A 6,000-nucleotide genomic window follows, 5' to 3' on the forward strand; every position below is an offset into this window, starting at 1 on the left:
GGATAATGATAGCCTCCAAGATTAAAGACTGACTAACATAAATTTTGACGTAAGCCCAGATATTTTATTATTGCATATACACATAAGTCGAGACTTTGGGCATTATAGTGTATTGATTCCAGATCTGTTACTAGCAGCAAGTGCATTACATAGAAACATGGAATGTGACAGCAGATAAGAACCATTCGGCCCATAGTCTACCCAGTATTCTAAATACTTTCATTAGTCCCTGGCATTATCTTATAGTTGGGATAGCCTTATGCCTATCCCACGCATGCTTAAACTCCTTTACTGTGTTAACCTCTACCACTTCAGTTGGAAGGCTATTCCATGCATCCACTACCCTCTCAGTAAAGTAATACTTCCTGATATTATTTTTAAACCTTTGTCCCTCTATTTTAAGATGTCCTCTTGTTGTGGTAATTTTTCTTCTTTTAAATATAGTCTCCGCTTTTACTGTGTTGTTTCCCTTTATGTTTTTAAATGCCTTTATCATATTTCCCCTGTCTCGTCTTTCCACCAAGCTATACATGTTAAGATCCTTTAACCTTTCCTGGTAAGTTTTATCCTACAATCCATGAACCAGTTTAGTAGCCCTTCTTTGAACTCTCTCTAAGGTATCCATATCCTTCTGAGGATATGGTCTCCAGTACTGTGTACAGTACTCCAAGTGAGGTCTCACCAGTGTTCTGTACAATGGCATGAGCACTTCCCTCTTTCTACTGCTAATACCTCTCCCTATGCAACCAAGCATTCTGCTAGCATTTCCTGCTGCTCTATTACATTGTACATTGTCATTAACAGCCAGAAACTGGAAAACAAGAAAGGTGAATTAATGTATAGCTGTTTATAAAGCTTAAACAAAATCTCCATTATCTTTCCCATTTATTTCGCAGAAGACAATGTTATTTGTCTATTTTGTATGTTTTAAAAATACATTATCAGTGAAGAGTAGAATAAGTTTTATCCCTTTTGCGAGACATACAATTGTGATAATGTATATTTGTGATGTATGTAAGAATTATATTTTGAGATGTTAGAAATAAATAAAATAAAGAACGAGAGTCAGGGATAGCGTCTGTCTCCACGGGCACAAGTCTGGTGTGGGAGATGTAGTGGGTTAGCCACTGCGGGACACCCACGGAGTGAAGCGTTCGAGGCCTGTTCAGACAAGATGAGCATGTTAGCCTTTTATTATTTTTCTCTAGGGAAAGCATAGGGTCAGTTAATAGTTGTTGTACATGGGCTATTTGCAGCCTCCATAGCAGAAGAGAATCCTACCTGCCTCCTAATTTCTACCTAGTCTTGATTTCTGATGTATCCTCCACTGCTACATCACCTGTCTGCTCCCTTACCTGCCCACCCCCGCTTACTCCTTCCACCGATCCCTCCCCTTCATCTACAGTCCCCTCTACTCCACCTTCTCCTCCTACTCCTCCCTCTACTCCACCTTCTCCTCCTCCTACTCCACCTTCTCCTCCTCCTTCTCCTCTACTCCTCCTCCTACTCCTTTCTCTACTCCACCTTCTCCTCCTCCTACTCCTCCCTCCTCCTCTTACTCCTCCCTCCTCCTCCTACTCCTCCCTCCTACTCCACCTTCTCCTCCTCCTACTTCTCCCTCTACTCCACCTTCTCCTCCTTCTGCTCCACCTTCTCCTTTTCTCCTACTCCTCTCTCTACTTCACCTTGTACTTTTCTCCTCCTCCTACTCCTCCCTCCTCCTCCTACTCCTCTCTCTACCCCACCTTGTCCTCTTCTCCTCCTCCTACTCCTCCCTCTACTCCACCTTCTTCTCCTCCTACTCCTCCCTCTACTCCACCTTCTCCTCCTCCTACTCCACCTTCTCCTCTTCCTACTTCTCCTGTCCTTCCTACTCCACCTTCTCCCCCTCTCGCTCCATCCACTACTCATTCCTCCATCTCCCCACCACCATATCTATATCCTTTATATGCTTCTTCCCTTCTTATTCCTTACCAATTTCCTCCGCCCATAGACAACTCTGCCTCTACCTGACAACATTATATTTTGAAGAAAAGTTGCTCCGGCCACTCTTCCGCCACTTCCCAGGGGGGAATACCACACTACGAAAAATTATTCAGACTGGTGGAGGTACACTTCATCATGAAAGACCTGTTTTGGGCACTCTCAAGGAAATAGTGCGGTCCTGACCCAGATACCCATGGAAGTAAGACACCTGTATCATCACTGGGAGGTGGCTGTCCCTCATGTTTTCTTCACTAAGTCCCCAGAAATATCATGAAAGGAACCTGACTCATTAGAACAAAAACATGAAACACTAAAAAACAATATCAGCTCTCTACAGAGGGGGGTCAGCAAGAGAACTGTAAATAGAAAGACAAATACCCCCAATCTCACACAGAAATAGGTGAGGAAACCTCTTCTATTGCTCCTCATGGTTGCTTTGAACAGATGAAAGAAGAAACAAGACACCTCTCAACAGGGCATGCAGTAGCTTTACCAGATCCTGACTCCACTCTGTTTGCGGATAAAGAGGAAAGGTACCATACTGGATTTGCTGTTGCTACAGAAGATCAGGTACGTCAAGCATCTTCACTTTCCTCACCCACATCTGCTCAAGACGCTGAATTGACAGCCTTCTCAGTGGCATGCAAAATGCCTGAAGGAAGACATGCCAATACCTACACTGACTCAAGATATGCCCTGGGTGCGGCACATGATTTTGGATCAATCTGGAAGACAAGAAGATTCCACACAGCGACTGGCACGCCAGTTAAGCATAGCACGGCTATTAAGAAGTTGGTGGATGCCCTACTCCTGCAGAAGAAGTGGCCATACTGAAGGTAAAGGCCCACGGAAAACTGAATTTAGAAGAAGCACCACTCAGCTGACCAAGCTGCCAACCAAGCCACAAGTGCACCAAGGGAAGTGGACAGAAGGGTGTCCGCTGAAGAAACTTCTATACTCACCATGTAGATCCTATCCACAGATCTCAAGCTCCTGAAAGAATGACAAGCAGCTGCTGACCCTGAAGAAATACAAAGCTGGAAAACAGAAAGGGGCAACCCTTGAAGACGGGCTGTACTCCAACACTCTCAAGTTCTGTTTACCCCAAAACATGTACTGGGCAGTGGGCCCATGGAATTTCATACCTATCCAAGACCCTCATGAACTCTTTGATCTCTAAATACTCTGAAGCACCTAGAATTACTCATCTAATCATCAGTTACTGCCGATCCTGTGTCATTTGTGCCAAGGACAGCTCAGGCAGAAAAGGAAGAAAGTCCTAAGCATCTAGCTAACTCTCACTATCCCTTTCAAGAATCCAAGTGACTATATCCAGGTGCCAAAGAGCTGCCGGTTCAAATATGCACTAGTTATAATAGACATTTTGTCAGGATGACTAGAAGCCTAGCCGGTCATCAATGTGACAACCAAGACCATATACCCAATAGTGCATTGTGAAAGTTGCAGAGATCACTCAGTGGATTCACTGTTCCAGATTCAAGACTCTCTCTGCAACATGGGAAGTAACATTTGTTGATTTTGACAAACCTTTGACTCTAAAGGAAAAATGACTTGTTAGAAAACAAAAAGATACCATCAAGTAGGTGTTTGATGGCCATAATAATGCCTGACCACCTGCCATCGATGGAAAGCCGAGGACCCCAAAAGGAGACCTTGTGAAGCTAGGCTTCTTCAGGATTATCTGCCCATCCTGAGTTTGTGGTGATATTAATATTGACTAAATGATCCGAGTCCACCTACACTGATGTAGCGTGAGACAGGTTTAATACTATGATGAATAAGTAAATGTGCCCTAGCCAAGGTTATTATGTCCATACACATAATACATGACAAGGTACTCTTGACACACCACATTCATGCTTCAGAACACAAAGAGGAGCACCCCTCTAAAGGGAAGTTTGACATATATATATATATATATATATATATTGATGCCATAGGTGTGCCAAGGGGCGTACCAGATGATTTTGCAGTTAAAGGAAAGTTTGAGTCCATTTTCCCAACCGTCACTGCTAATAATAATATTTTGATTTGCATTTATTATATCTATTGCAACCAACAACGTTTTGTCAACTACACCAGAGATGCCCTCCAGGGCTTGGCCGAACAGTTGCAGGCCACACCCCAGATGACCTTCCAGAACAGAATGGCCTTAGACATGATTCTAGCTGAGAAGGGGGTGTATGTAAAATACTACCTGTCACCATGACTTGTTGTGCCTATACTCCAGATAACACAGGTCCATATGGTAATGTAAGCTTGTCTATTTTATGATGTCCCTCTGAAGAACTAAAAAGACTTTAAGAACCGTTACTTCATAGGGTTTTGTGCCTTTGGGCTAACACGTCTTCTGGTATTAACAAATAAAGTTTATCTTTTTAGTGTCTAACATTTCATAGGGGGGACTGTTGTAGAATTATTAAAACCTGTATTAAATTTCTCCATTAACTCCATCTAACTTCATTATATGACAGATTTTCCTAACAGCATTTAGAATATTAGACAGAGAATGTATTTTCTAGAAGAATATGACTAACACCGGAATTATCAAGTTCCTGTAATATGTAACAATGTATGCCATAGTTAGATCACGAGAAACTGCACTAATGAAATGTCCAGTCACAAAAAAGCCTTGAAACTAACCTCGAAGCTAAACGGTGCCAAGTACTCAAAATGGCTGGCTGCCAGATTCCCCCTCCCATCGAGTGAGCCTCGTGCTAAAGAACAATGGCGCCTGAATCTCATGTCCCATCCCTGTCAGAGATGACGACATCCCATGATGGGAGGATGCCCCACTAGCCACTTAAACCCCTAAGCCAATTATTAATATAGATGGGAGGGCATTTAACTTACCACTTAACACATAGACCAATTAATGATGTTTATTTGTTGTTATCTTGATATTCAATGATGATGTAATATTGCTCTTATAAGGGTCTGCAAGCCCGCTTTTTAACCAGATGCCATTAAATTTTCTGAAGTTCTTTTTAACCTGAACTCCATGTGTCAGTGTGAATTTACTTCTGCGTATACGCAATTTAATCATCTCAAATTTGGACAGGAACAGATAGTCATTCAAACATATTTGTTTGCTTAAAATAATCTGTCAGTAGCATATCCACCCTTGATCAATAATGTGTTGTTCTAGGTCTTTGTGCTTTAAGTCGAATGCTACTTTTTGTTTTAATCCCAGTATACAACCTTAGTTGGTATTCTGATTTTGCTAACAGTAATCTGGTCTCTATTATTTAAATGTCCGGTCATGAGATACAAAAATGTACTGATACATTCAATGCATGTAAAGGAAATTATAAATCATTAACAATTTTCCTTTCTAACTTATCAACTTTAATAAATGTTCAAAGAGATACAAAAAAAATATTTGAAAAGATACAACAGATTTTTTTATTCACTCGTAATTTATTTTTCTATTTTGCTCTTCAAAATCTGTAATTGAAATACATTACTTTTATATAAAACATTTCACTTCTTTAATTTCATTAAGTATATATTAGAATTTTCCAATGAGTTAAATCCATCAAAATGCATTTGAAGGTAACTAGAGATTTGAAGGTTTCCAGAGGATCATAGCCAAGTCTAACAATACAAAACAGGTTTATTAATCTAAAGGTTCTGACACACCTTCCTAAGTAAACAGACTCATGGAACCATTGTTAAACACAAAGTCCATCTAAGTTTAAGAGTTGCTTTTGCATCCAGAATAATTCAAATTAAGCTTGAATATTTTTATCATCATCCTTTATGAGGTTTGAGGCAAACTTAAAGGGACACAGTATGCAGAATTTGAACATATTTGTTTTAGTGCATTAATTCTATACTATATAGAAGGCAGATTAGAATATGCAACAAAATACATGCATTAAAGCAAACTTGCCTTCAATGTTCTATCAATTGCACATAAATAACTCTGTAGCTGTCAGACAACTCAATAAAAAGAAAGATAACCTGACTTTCCTGAAAATATTGATCTGG

Source organism: Pelobates fuscus, chromosome 2 (assembly GCF_036172605.1).
Source record: "Pelobates fuscus isolate aPelFus1 chromosome 2, aPelFus1.pri, whole genome shotgun sequence".
Classification (NCBI taxonomy): Eukaryota; Metazoa; Chordata; class Amphibia; order Anura; family Pelobatidae; genus Pelobates; species Pelobates fuscus.